The 14,469-nt window shown below is 29.7% G+C and overlaps 1 protein-coding gene across 3 annotated transcripts in view; it reads right to left on the reverse strand.

Moving 5' to 3' along the window:
- LOC142319028 (galactose mutarotase) overlaps positions 1-14,469 on the reverse strand; it is a 101,021-nt gene that overhangs the window by 75,700 nt on the left and 10,852 nt on the right. Inside the window, exon 2 of one of the 3 annotated variants that reach the window (XM_075355844.1) lies at positions 1,563-1,659. The exons of 1 other annotated variant lie outside the window; for it this stretch is intronic. The gene's annotated coding sequence lies outside the window, so the exon portion shown is untranslated. Of the gene's footprint in view, positions 1-268; positions 886-1,562; positions 1,660-14,469 lie in introns of those variants that run through there. One more of the 3 variants, XM_075355846.1, reaches the window with a different exon arrangement.

Consider the following 14,469-nt stretch of genomic DNA (forward strand, 5'->3'; position numbering starts at 1 on the left):
TAATTATTACTCTATTTATTATATTGTATTAGTGTAAGGAATTTATATATTGCTAGTTTGTAAAAGTGTTATACTGTAATGTCTAGACTATCATATACGATACCGTAAATTAATTTTCAATTTTTATAGGTTATGAAGTAAGTTATTAAAGCTTAATACTAAGTACATAATTTAGAGATTATTTCTTATTTATTCGGGATTAGCTTTAAACAAATTACATGTATTTCGTAGTTTTTAAATCATTTTTTTTTATTTATATTTTACTTACCGTTTCGAGTACTTTCAAAACGACAATATATGAAGTCGTTCATATTAGAAAATCATCGGGTCGGTTAATTTTTTTCAATTCGGTCGTACCTGATGCTTATAACCGTAACGCTGCTTTTAAAATTACACTAATTTTAGTGCAAAGTCATTTTTATCTTCGACAGAGACCGGTGAAAAGTATTTAAAACTATCCGCGTTTTAAACAACAAACCCAAACGACTTTAATAAATATAAAAATTTTTCACGCAACCATCACGCCGACAGAAAGTCACCGCAGATTGTTTTTCAATTTTCAAATACAGGAGCGAGTGAAAACGCATTACAATACGATATTAATTTTTACTTATCAAATTTGATTTGATTTGTCAATTAAAAGGTCGGTAGTTTCAAATAAATCGATATAACAATCACAAAGTTATTCTGCTACGGTTATTTTTTCTTACTCTGCACGTAATTTAACTCGACGCCACCAAAGCGTTTTCAAAAGACAAAGCCTAAAATATGAAAACTATTGTACACAGTGTACAATATTCCGTATATAAAAAACCGATCACAATATTCAGTAAAATCTTAATAGGCAACTGAGAGCCTGAACGTCCTCAACCTTAATCTTTTTCAAATTGAAGTAAGTTGAAAAATATGTTACATAATTAATAAAAATACAAGTTTCAAACGTCGGAACAATGAAATTACCTTGGCATTCTGACTCAGAATCTGTAATGTCAGTAGCGTTGTTATCAGCTCCATCATATAGTCAGGATACAATGAAGCTGTCTACGGACGTATATATATAATTTGTATATTTAACGTTAATTAGACGAAGATAGCGGGCGTAGGTTATGTTTGGTTAGGTTATATTGATATAGTGCGCGATACGTCATTACACGGAATCAACGTAATCTAATCGAACATAACCTCGCTATCTTCGTCTAATTAACGTTAAAAATAAAAATTATATACACTAAGTTATTCGTATAGGTGATTTTATTTTTATATACGCAAATTGGATTTCAGTAGGGGGTTAACAACGCTACTGCCATTACAGATTCTGAGGAAGAATAATGAGGTAATTTCACCGTTCCGACTTTTGAAACTTGTATTTTTATTAATTATATAACATATTTTCAACGTACTTCAATTTGAAAAAGATTAAGGTTGAGAACGTTCAGTCTCACAATTACCTCTTAATAATTAAACCCTGATCGATAATCGATAGACTTTGCATTCCCGTAACTATTTGCACGGTCGATAAATTTATATTATATTGACTAATATGAAATGTATACGTTTCTTACAACGTTCCGGTTAGATAGAATGCTGTGTAGTGAAATTTGCCGGTTAAAGGAAACGGAAACGGCGAGTGAATATTTGTCCTTTAATGGCCCGTTGAACCTGTAAAAATAAAAATTACAAAATAATCATTATGCGAAAACAGCTGATGAAATACTAATAATAGATAAATAATTTTATCGATAGCCTTTCAAAATTAAAAATATTAAAACATTTAAAGGACTGTGTCAATTATAAGCGATATTTTGCTTCATAATTACACAGAAATGAAATTTATTTCTTGACCGACTCGACTGTAAACACAATAGTCTAAAAAAAGCCAAATAAATAAACGTAGTTTTAATTAATAGCAAAAGTAAACATTCAATCTTCACGTTTAGAAGCTAAGTACATTATAAGTTATATTTAATATTAGAATAAATTAGAAATTTAAATACTATTATTTATAAGTTAACACCATAGAGTTACAACGCCATTTCCCTCACAGTATTTTTTTCTGTATATATTCTTATCTAGATATAAGTAATTATTAAAAAAATATTTACGGTAGTTAACTTATAATAACAATTATTATTACATTATAATTAGTATCGTCGAGAAAACAATTGTTTTTTATTATAAAAAAGTAGCTAATATTTAGCTATACGTTTTGCAGTTAGTAGAAATAGAATTAAGTATTACTATAGTTATATTAATACAATTGTTTTACAAATAAGCAAAACCGTGAATTTTTATAGCGCTATGAATTTTCAAAATTTATAGCAATTATGGTGTCCAGTAACCTTAATTACTTCAAGAGTCAAAAAGAAATTTATTAATTTTAAAAACGGTTATATTTGTTATTTGTTTGTACCTCAAATAATAGTAGAACGTAATAAATCCGTTATCGTAAACATAAAAAAAGCTAATATTCTAATAAACAAAAATCTGTCCGTTAATAGTGCAAGGACAACTGCTGGACAAACAGTTCAACAAAATAATTCAACTCTAGTTGTATTTATAACTCGTTAATAAAATCTGCGTTCTTTATTTAAATATAAAATTATATTACGCAGTTGAAGACAAAACTGTACGGTTAAATACACGTACATAACGATCAAATAAAAGTTAAGACTTTAAAACGAAAAACATTTCTAGGTAAAAACTTTTTAAAACGGTCATCGCAGAGAAACCACAACTCTTTTTGCATAAACCACGACAATGCTAAGCAATATGGTAAATTCTTAAAGTTCATAAACAGATTTTAAAAGTTAGTAGTGCAACAAATAACAATTATTTGTTAAATACGTCGATGAATATTTATGAACGATGCATTAAACAACAATAAAAATAAAAATATGCAATTTTCACGGAAATATACATAAACTTAATAATTTATTACTTGCGTAATAAATTATTAAGTTTTGTTTTGCGACACATATATATAACAATGTTGTTTATAAAATAAATTAAAGCCTAAGAAAAAGTTAAATATTCATTAAAAGGTTATTTTGTTTTCTCTAAGGTTGTCTGTCAAAAGTAAGTAAATTCAATAATGTCAAATAATGTAAATTCTGCATATTGTTTATTTATATATATATATATATATATATTGAAAACAATAAAGAAAAAATATAAAAAAAAAGTACTTCAAATACTTTTTTCAAGTAGTTTTCAAAAGTACTTTAAGTGTACCTACTTGTTTTCCAGAATACGATTAAGAATCATTAAGTATTGTGTTATCTCATTATAAAATAAACAAACTAAATTTTTTTAAGTATCATAAAGTGACTGTAATAAATAATGCAATTTTTATCGCCTAGGAAAGAATTCAGTAAATGTAATCACAAAAATTGTCTGTTAGAGTAAGATAAAGAACAGTCATTAAAATTATATATCGATTAGTTCCATACAAAATTATAAAACAGTATAACTGCAAAAAAAATTTCTTATGTAAACAGTGAAGCACTTGTAATGTTATAATACCACCTATTTCAGTGATAACATTATTAGTTCTTGTGAAGTGTTTGTAATGTTATACAATTCTTGTGCTATTAGAAGAATTTACGTGTTTGTGTATATATAGATAAATATTTATAAATAATATAGTTTTATGCATATTATATTATATATATAGTTAAAACAAAATATTTTTTAACTTAAAATTAATTAATAATTATCAGCAACTTTAATGTTTAAATTAAAACTTGATATGCAAAAATACTGTACCATAAACAACAAACAATTATTGTGTGTGTCCTTCTGCCATATTTATTAAAAGCAATAAATTAATATACGTACAAATAATATTAGATAATTCCTTTTTCTTACACCAATTTCAAGTTATTATTTAATTATAAAATCCTGAATTCTTATTTTTTCAGCTAATATAGAACAGAATAAGGGAAGAACTGTAATGGGTAATTTTGGGTGCCCTGTGTTTTTTTTTATCATTTCTAAATGAGATCATATGAATCCATAAATAAGAAAAAAGACAGGGCAAAATTTTGTATTAGATCTGTGTGTGTGTATGTGTGTGCATATTAATGTTATGCACGAGTAGTAGTCAATTTCATCTAATATATATGCAAGGAAAGGTGAATATACACATATATTACAAAATATATATATATTACAAAAATTGGTGAATCACGAATAAGTGACAAAGATACTACAACATTTTCATGAAGCTCAAAATTAATTATCTATAAAACAACTGTACTCGTAAAAGTTATTAAATTCCAAGCTTTTATAATCCTGATAAAATATAAGCTATTATTTTTTTAAATTTTAACTTAAAATAGTCCCTTACCGACTGTAAAGTATGTACACAACACACTTTCACAACAGAATGGAATATGTTAATTAACATATCTCAGTCTGTTAGAGGTGGGAATGAAGGTGTCAATTGTAGAGTTGAATAATAGTAACTTTTCAGAAGTTTTATGAAAGATTATGTACTATTATGCGAAATCACATTAGGTTCAACAAAGGAGATGAAAAGAAAGTATTTCGCTTCATACTTTCTGGATTTTGGATCCACGGTATCTCTTAAGAACGTCACGGTATGTTTGATATTCTTGAAAATGACTTGTTTCTAAGAAGTAACTTATGTCTCGTTCAGTTCTAACCCTTTAGGATTATGAAATTTAAAATAATCCAACTGAAATATTAATAATCTAATTCTATCACTCAAAAAAAATATTTTTGAGCATTTTTTCAACCATTTTAAAATTAAAAAAATAATAATAATAAAGATAAAAGTTAAAAAGTCCACAAATGTTCTACAACTTTTTTAAAGAATTTTTTTAATTTCGAATAATAGCTCTGATCCCACTGTCTATGTGGAAATATATTCATTCACTTGCCCACTATAAAAAAAAAATTGGGCACAATGCTGTACAAGTGGATATGTGCATGTTGTATATATTTATATCTTGTTAATGTCACGTTATCTTATGTCTTGTTTTACATATATGTGTGTGTGTGTGTGTGTGTGTGTGTGTGTGTGTGTGTGTGTGTGTGTGTGTGTGTGTGTGTAAGTGTATATATATATATCTTATATCGATCAATGCTTACTCGAGCATCAGTTGAATAATGGTGAAATATAAGCATAAGATAGTGTTTAGCGATTGGAAGTAGCAACCAACCCAAAGCAATAATCCAAGTTGTCTTTTTGATCTGGCAACAATCTTGTCAATGTGACTTGTAAAAAGTAACTTCTTACAAAATATACACCCAAGTCACATATACTACTTCTTTGTGACGTTTGCTTTTATTAGAGACTTTATATTCATAGTTAACTACCGTGGTTTTTCATGAAAACATTAACTCGGTCTTATCTAAATTTAATGGCATAAGATTTGCAGAACACCGACCATGTATCTTGTCTATATTTATTTGTAGCGAAACAAAATCACCATAGTCACTTATTTTGCAAAACATTTGAGCAAAACTTATTTGTCAGCAAACTGCAAGGTGCTGGACTGAATACCTTTCCTGACATCATTAACAAAAACATTCAAATTACAATGGCGCAAAATGTAAGCCTTACGGAACACAGATGATGCCACATATCATTTAGAAACTTTTCCTGCGATCTTAACTTGTAAAGACCTATTGGTTACGTAGAAATGTAATATTAGCATAGGATCAGTAATTCCATACATGGCCAACTTATTCAATAGTGTGTTGTGAGGCACTGTCAAATGCTTTCTTAAAATAAGAAATAAATTTAATATACTTTGATATATTTTAACAAATATTTTAAATACTACACTGCCAGTTGATATAAAGCAGCCTTCTGAAGACTTACGACAAATGGTGTGTAGTTGGTCAAGCCATAGAAAATAATTAGAATGACTGAGATTTTGAGTAGCAGTAGCAGTAGAAGTAGAAGAAACAGGCATTGTATGCTTTGATTTAAAGTCTAAACCATGCTGGCATGGATCAATAGCATTGTGTAGTATCTTCATCATGTAGTATCTCAGATTCATGTAAACAATTTTCTCAGAGACCTTCGCAACCTAATTCAACATACAGATTGGTCTGTAATTTTTTATCATGTAAGTCGCTTTTTTCAGAATTGGTGATACTAGTTTTCCAACAATCTGGGAAAATACAAGATTTTAAACCGAGATTATATGTGAAAACAGTAAGGTGAAATGATCTCTGCAGTTCCTTTCAATGTAAATGAATGGATTCCATTAAATGTCAGCTGTAGAACACAGCCTAAGCGCAGCAATAGATTTGACGAAGTCACCTTTTATGACAAAAGAAATGCCTGTTTTACCAGTACATAGTATTATGCAATACATCATTATTACCTACTGCAGAACTGAATGGGTGATAGACAGACTGGAAATATTTAACAAATTCCTCACAGAAGTCTTCAGTGTCCATAACAACAATACTTCCTAAAGTAGTAGGTTGTACGCTGTTGGAACTGTTCAAGGATTTTACATATTTGAAAATGTTCAATGGCTTAGCCAACACTTCATCCTCAATACTAATTGCCCTCCTAATCTTATCTCTGTGGAGAAGCAACTTAGCTTTTCTTCTTAGCTCCAAAAACCTCTCATACTGAGTAGGCAATCCCGATTTTTTAAATTTTTTGCTTAAAGCATCTAATTAGCTCAGGAGAAAACCAGTAAAGATATTTACTCTTTGTCATCATTTTTAAGGTATGTATCGAGAAGGAGAAAGGCAAACTTCCATTAAAAATGCAAGCCACCTCACCTGCACTTAAAGGGGCATAGACAACACTCCAATCAGTCTCCTTAACAACAATGTACAGCCCCACGGTTGAATCACAGAGGTGACATGATAACCTTGTTAACAGCAACAAATATAACAAAGGGATCATGTTATCATGACCAGGGACAAAGAGATGGTCAGTTTCACTGTCAACCACACGAATATTTGATAGAACAAAATCCAAAATGAAACTACTACTCTCAAGATGAAACTACTAAATCTATTTAGGCATAAATGATCCATAAAATTAAAAACCACAGAGGCTTTCTACCTTGAATAAAAGTGAGCTTTGCTGTTCTAAGTAGTGGTCAGCCTAATTAACTCCAGCCACTAAAATTATCAATCAATAGTAAGTAAGTAACAGGCAATTCATTTTCAACTTACTGCCAATGCTGTAAAATAATTGATCATAGTTTTAGGTTTGGTATCGGACTAAAATATTGATTACCAAGCAACAAGACTAATCCGGTCTTCCATTCTAATTTCAACCCAAACACATTCAGCAGCATACTTCAAGTCAATCCTCTGTAGCTGGTTACTAACAGCTATTAAAGAGCCACCTCCAGATCTTTTGCCAGACTCATCTGAATTTCTATCAGCCCTATATACAACCCCCAGCTGTTACGAAAACACTCTGAAGTTAAAGAATCCTCGTAGAAGACTGTTTCAAGAGCAGCAGTAACATATAAAGAATTTGTCTCCCTTTGCCTTTATGCCCCAAACATTCTGACACATTATGCTTATATTTGTACTATAAATCAACTATCATGAACACATCAACCACCTCATTATTAATCTTCAAAAATTCCAAAATCACTTGATGATACAAGGAAGTGGAAGACAAAAATGTTTCAGTCTTCGTCCACAAACTAACACCTTCTGAAAAGAGATTTTTATTCAGATTGCAATGCCATCGGCTGTGTAATCGTCTTTCAGACCACCTTCTTTCATGAGCAAAGTTCAAAGAATCTTTTTTTACTCATGACTTAGCAGTATCAGTTTTAAGCCTCCAGTAAAAAGGGGAGTGATGATTAAAAAGGAACGGCCAGTTACCAGGTTTGCCTGGTTCTCTTTTTTTATTTTTAGTAACCTGGTTGGCATTAGTTCTTGTACATCTAGGCATAGGACTGACTGGTGTACCATCATGATTATTTACTTTTCTGGTGCATGGGTTGCACTTAAATTGCAATGTGCCATTCACAACTAAAAAATCAAGGTCCTCCTCAGCAACATTACAGCAATGGAAATGAAAATAAAATTCACAATGTTTGTAAATTATGCGCTTTTGTTTACCATAAATAACTCCTACGTTGCAGAATCTGCATCTAGTTGGTGACATTCTAATAAAGTGTTACATACATGAAGCCTAAAAAAATTAAAATACATCTGGATCAAATTATTATATATATATATATATATATATATATATATTTACAAAAATTTTATAAAAAAACGATTTTAGAAAAACATTTTTTTAATAAAAACATTTTATTAAAAATTTACTTTTTAAAAAGTAAATTAAGGGTTAATAAAACATAAAATAAGTAACAAAAATGCTATTTATCTCAGGACTGAGGAATGAAATAAAATCTTTATGATGACAGTTTCATCTAAGATGCTGTAATATAAGTAATAAGCAGTTAAACACAAATGTAATGCAAAAAGTGTTTAATTATTTTATTTATGCAATGAGATTAATGAATGAACATGATAAACTTAATTTTTTTAAAAACTAAACATGTCATCATGTAACTAAAAACATCAATTATCACAAATGTGGTTTGTTTATTTTAATCAGTATAATTTAAAAAAAATTATGATAAATTCTGATTACAATAGCCGCATAGATATTCCAAACCACAGAATAAATCTGATTTGTAACAGCAAATATAGCTTATATCAAATTGACCTTAATCATACTTTCCCAGAAGCATACTTCCAACAAACAGAGCTTTGTAAAGTATTTGTTCACAATCCATTTGTATACACATTTTTCATTATCAACAATAAAAACAGGAAAGAAGAAACAGGATAAACCGAACTTTTTGGAGAGCACTATTATTGGTCTCCTGTTTAATGGTTGTAATGTAATCAATTAAATATAATTTTACTTCAAATCAAAGTAGAATTATATTTAAGTGAATTAGATCATCTCAATAATTATATAACATAGAACATCACAATAAGTTTGAATGCCTCAAACTATCACTGGAAGTTTAATTAGTAGTTCTGTATAGCAACTAAACAGCTTAATTCTGCAAAAGGGGTGAAAACAACTGAAATTAGTGGTGAGAATTAGCGATCATCATTTTCTCACATGGAAACCACATGCCAAGTTCATCCAGTGTTTTAACAATAAATAACTTTTTCTGAAGTGTAAAAAACAACAATTAAAGTTTCGATAAGACCTAATGATTATATGAAAGTTAAATAATTTATAAGAATCAAAACGTAATTTTTTTATATTCATGTGTGTCGCCAATATCTAATTATGGGGGGGGGGGTGAAATTATGAAACTAAAATATTTAATTTATGTTATTTTATTCCATAAAGCCTTCCTGAAGGTTTAGGTTAGTATTAAATGAATAACCACAAATGCTTACTTGTTCATTCACTGAAATGATTCTTGTGCCATCACAAATTATTGAATAAATTAAAGAATTTGTTAGCTGTATCATTTCAAAGATAGTGGACAATATTTAAGTGTAAGATCTGGTTGATTTTATTTTGAAGGACAGAGTTTATGTTATTTGTTTAATTCAGAGCCGTTTTTTAGAGATAATTTGTCCTCAAAACTTTCAACAATTCCAAACAGATTACCTCAATACTTTAATAGCGGATTAGAACATGTTATGTTGAAATATTGAAAACAATCAGCAATAGTATTACAAGATGAAAAAACAAAACAAGTCCATGTTTGCTGTACTCTGAATGGATAGACAAATAATAGAAGACAAAATAAATAAAAAAATAAGTGAGGCATTTTTGTATGACATAGCAACATGGTGGAGTGCCACCACTAATTTTTGCCAATAATTTATGCCCTCCAATGTGTCTATGTAGAAATCCATTGTTTAGTACAAATCTCAAATTTTACACTTGATATTAATTTTACAAACTTAGCCCATTAGATATATTAACTGTAATGGCGTTGTAAGTTTTTTTATAATTAATATTCAAATTGTTCTATCGTTGATGTAATAATGTTATTAGGGTATTCAAGACATCTACGCATCATATAGATCACACCAGAAATGGTAAGGTGCTATTTTTTTTCAGTAATAAAAAAATAATCGTTCCACTATTTCCTTGGAAGAGTCAAGTAAAATAGTAGAAGATCCATTACATCTATATTTAAAAATAACAGTCCTATGAATTAAGAAAAATAACAGTTCCATGAATTAAGAGCGCTATAACATGTAAAAAAATAAAATAAAATAATTTTTGAGACTCTGAAAGCAGCATTAATTGGAAAAAACAATGAATAGATATTTAAACGCATGGTAAAAGCAGTAAGAAAATTCTGGTTATCAAGTTAGTAACAGTTATTTAGAAGATCATCAAAAGATAAATAGATTGCTAGATCTGTTTCTAATTTATTAATATCATTAACGAAAGCGTAGGATTATTTTTGCATGGCGAAGTATTACGCCGAGTTACACGTAACACATTGTGCCTTGTACAAATGTATAATAAGCCAAAGCAGAACACTGATTGTGGTCTATGACAACACTGAGTTCTAAACATTATAAACGTTGGGTCTAATAAGAACACATGTTAACATAAAATATTAAAAATTGTACACTACATTAAATATTAAGAATCTAATAAGTGCACATGTTAACATTAAATATTAAGAATGATTCTTGTCTTAACAAGATACATCTTTAAAAGACACCCATTTCTTATTATGTACTATTTAAAATATGAGTTTCAACAAGCTAGCATCATCTGCTAAAACATACATATGTTATATACATACATATACTGGTATATATATATATATATATATATATATATATATACATACCAGGTGTATGAAAAAGAATATTGGGGTTTTAATTTGTTATAATGTGAAAAGTCCTGATTTAAAGCTAGAATCAAAGATCAAATACCAAAAAAGTAAGTTCTAGTCACGCGCATGGCCATAGATTGACCTATTTTTCTGTTTGACAGTGTCAAGATAACAACTCCTGAATGGAAAGCCTTCTGTATTTTGCAGTATGCTAAGTATGAATATGTAGTTACAACTCAATTTTCGCTGAGTAGAATGTTTAATATGATCTTCCAAGTGACATAACATTCGTCAATGTTTGAAACGACCAGATGTCTGCGTAAAGGGAAGAGTACTTGGAAGACTAAGAGTGTCTGAAGAGAATGTTGAACATATAAGGAAGTCCTTCCTATCTAGTCCTAAAAAATCTGGTAGGAAGGCCAGCCATCCTACCATTATCCATCCTACCATTATCTTGTTGCCAAATAATTCTTTTGTCCTTCTTGCAGTCGAGGAAAGAGTCTTGTACACAGCACATCAAAATAAGTAAATCCTGTTATGATAGCTTCAGTGAAACATAAAGGGCCATAAATTTGCCACCAGTATAATGTAGAGAAAATATTACACCAATACACGTCAATATAGTTTACACCCTTACAGGCTTTGAAGATTACAGACTAAGCTATGCGTGGTGACTTCACAATCAAAATGTTGCAACACAAACAATTTCTTTATAGTGTTGTGCAGAAATGTTGATCAACACATTTCATCATATTGGGAAAGTTAACTCTTACATTTTCTAAATCTGGGAGTCAGATAACCCTCATGTATTCTTACAATGAGAAAGGGACTCCCCTAAGTTGAATATTTTCTCTACATTATACTGGTGGCAAATTTATGGCCCTTTATATTTCACTGAAGCTATCATAACAGAATTTACTTATTTTGATAGGCTGCGTACACGGCTCTTTCCTTGACTGCAAGAAGGACCAATATTTTTCACAACTGCTGTATCGGTCGGCACGGACCCGATGACAGAGCTTGTTTGTGGTAGTTTCCAAAGTCACCCCATGTGATTTTTCCCCGTGGTGTTTTATAGAAGATCTTTTGTATAAACCTCCACTACCTACCGATCTACCAGATTTGAGTCACAGGATTAAAGTGGCTATCGGTTCCATTACTCCAGACACGCTGGCTAAAGTATGGGACGAGCTCTCCTATCGGTTGAATATGTACCAACCAAGAGGTGCTCACATTTAACACATTAGGGAAAAGTTACTCTTACATTTTATTTCAGATTCATTACTATAAATCAAAATTACGAGATACTAAACAGCTTTAAATCCCTGTTATTCTTATTTGTGCATCCTATATATTATTTATAGTATAATATAATTACACTATAATTGCATTATATATATATATAAAACATAATAAATAAAATAATCATTAAACTTTTACTGGCTGTACTTCAAATAGTAATAATAACAAAGGTACATATACTTGATATATTTAAATATTTTATGTGTGCATTTGCGAGTGCATGCAAGCCTGAATTTTCCTTGTAGAATATTTTCCTGCCATAAAATAGATACTGTAACATGAAATACTTCATAAACAAATAGAAAATAAACAATTTAGATTATCAACACTCAACACTTCTTTTTTTACAAATATATATTTTACATATATATTTTATATATATATTATATATATATTTGTAAAATATATATATATATATTTTTTGTCTTCAGTCATTTGACTGGTTTAATGCAGCTCTCAAAGATTCCCTATCTAGTGCTAGTCGTTTCATTTCGGTATACCCCCTACATCCTACATCCCTAACAATTTGTTTTACATATTCCAAACTTGGCCTGCCTACACAATTTTCTCCTTCTACCTGTCCTTCCAATATTAAAGCGACTATTCCAGGATGCCTTAGTATGTGGCCTATAAGTCTGTCTCTTCTTTTAACTATATTTTTCCAAATGCTTCTTTCTTCATCAATTTGCCGTAACACCTCTCATTTGTCACTTTATCCATCCATCCATCTGATTTTTAACATTTTCTTATATCACCACCTTTCAAAAGCTTCTAATCTTTTCTTCTCAGATACTCTGATCGTCCAAGTTTCACTAACATATAAAGCGACATTCCAAACATATACTTTCAAAAATCTTTTCCTGATATTTAAAGTCATTTTTGATGTAAAAAAATTATATTTCTGACTAAAGGCTCGTTTCGCCTGTGCTATTCAGCATTTTATATCGCTCCGTCCATCTTTAGTAATTCTACTTCCCAAATAACAAAATTCTTCTACCTCCATAATCTTTTCTCCTCCTATTTTCACATGCAGTAGTCCATCTTTGTTATTTCTGCTACATTTCAACTCAACACTAAAAGAAATTAACATGGACATCCGCTACTTGTGGAAATAATAAAATGACTCGCTATTATATGAATACAGCCGAACTGTCGTCGATTAAAACTTCTACTCCCTCTACCCACCCATCCCTATAGGCTAGACACAACTAGCCTATGGGGATGGGTGGGTAGAGGGAGTAGAATTTACTTTCTAAAACTATTCAAAACAACAGAAACAGATTAGCTAAAGCTTTGTAAATAAAAACCTTTGGTTAAAAGTACAAACATAGTATGAATAAATTTTAAAAATTATTATCTTTGTAAATATATAAGAGAAATAATCTATAATTCAACAATAAAATCAAATATTTTTCTACAACACACAAGCGCGCGCGCTCAAATATATATATATATATATATATATATATATATATATATATATATATATATATATATATATTCATTATTTCTTTTTTTATCCTCGTAATTGAATTTTCAATTTGCTTTTTCCCACTGTAACAATTTTTTCATCATAATACAATATAACGTCGACTACAAATGATTTAATGAAAAGGAAATGAGATAACGAACAGAAAGTGGTAAAAGGAAAAAATAATTATGAAAGAGAATGCATCGGAAGTAAGAAATAGGTTTGCATCAATACTTCCTGCCGTAAACAGTCTCTGAGAACCATAGCGGCGTCCTAGATAAGTAAATTCTACTAATAAAGATTAGTAGAATTTACTTATCTCTTTTTTTTATCAAAGTAAACTGAACAGCTTCTACGTAGAGCTTTTATTATCCTTTTTTAAACACTACGGGGATGACCGGTAATCGCCTAAAAACCTCCTTTTTCACTTAACATAAAATATTACGAAGAAATGTTAAAACGTTTTTACGAAACTCCAAAAAGCAAAGAAACATATGTAAACATCTGTTGACAAACAGTTCATCCTGATGAATTATCTAAATAGAAAACGTTGTGCAGTTTTTTAAATCATCAAATGTTTGCTTTATTATGTTTCAAACATCCGAAAACAAAAGCCAATAGGTTTGTTACCCGTGGTTTACACTACACATGTAGAAAAAAAATAAAAAATGAACTGGTAAAATTGGAAATTGAGATTAGAGATGTCGTAAATGTATTATTAAGGCGTAAAAATCCGCTTCCGTTATTTTTCACAAACCTCGAATCGAGGAAATCTGTGAAATTACAAGAATAATTTACATTACTTTCAAAATCAAAAATGTCAGACGCACAAACAAGATTATTCATTACATACGAGTATGTTGCTAAATCTTTATTATTCCAGAACAC

Source organism: Lycorma delicatula, chromosome 2, assembly GCF_047948215.1.
Source record: "Lycorma delicatula isolate Av1 chromosome 2, ASM4794821v1, whole genome shotgun sequence".
Taxonomy (NCBI): domain Eukaryota; kingdom Metazoa; phylum Arthropoda; class Insecta; order Hemiptera; family Fulgoridae; genus Lycorma; species Lycorma delicatula.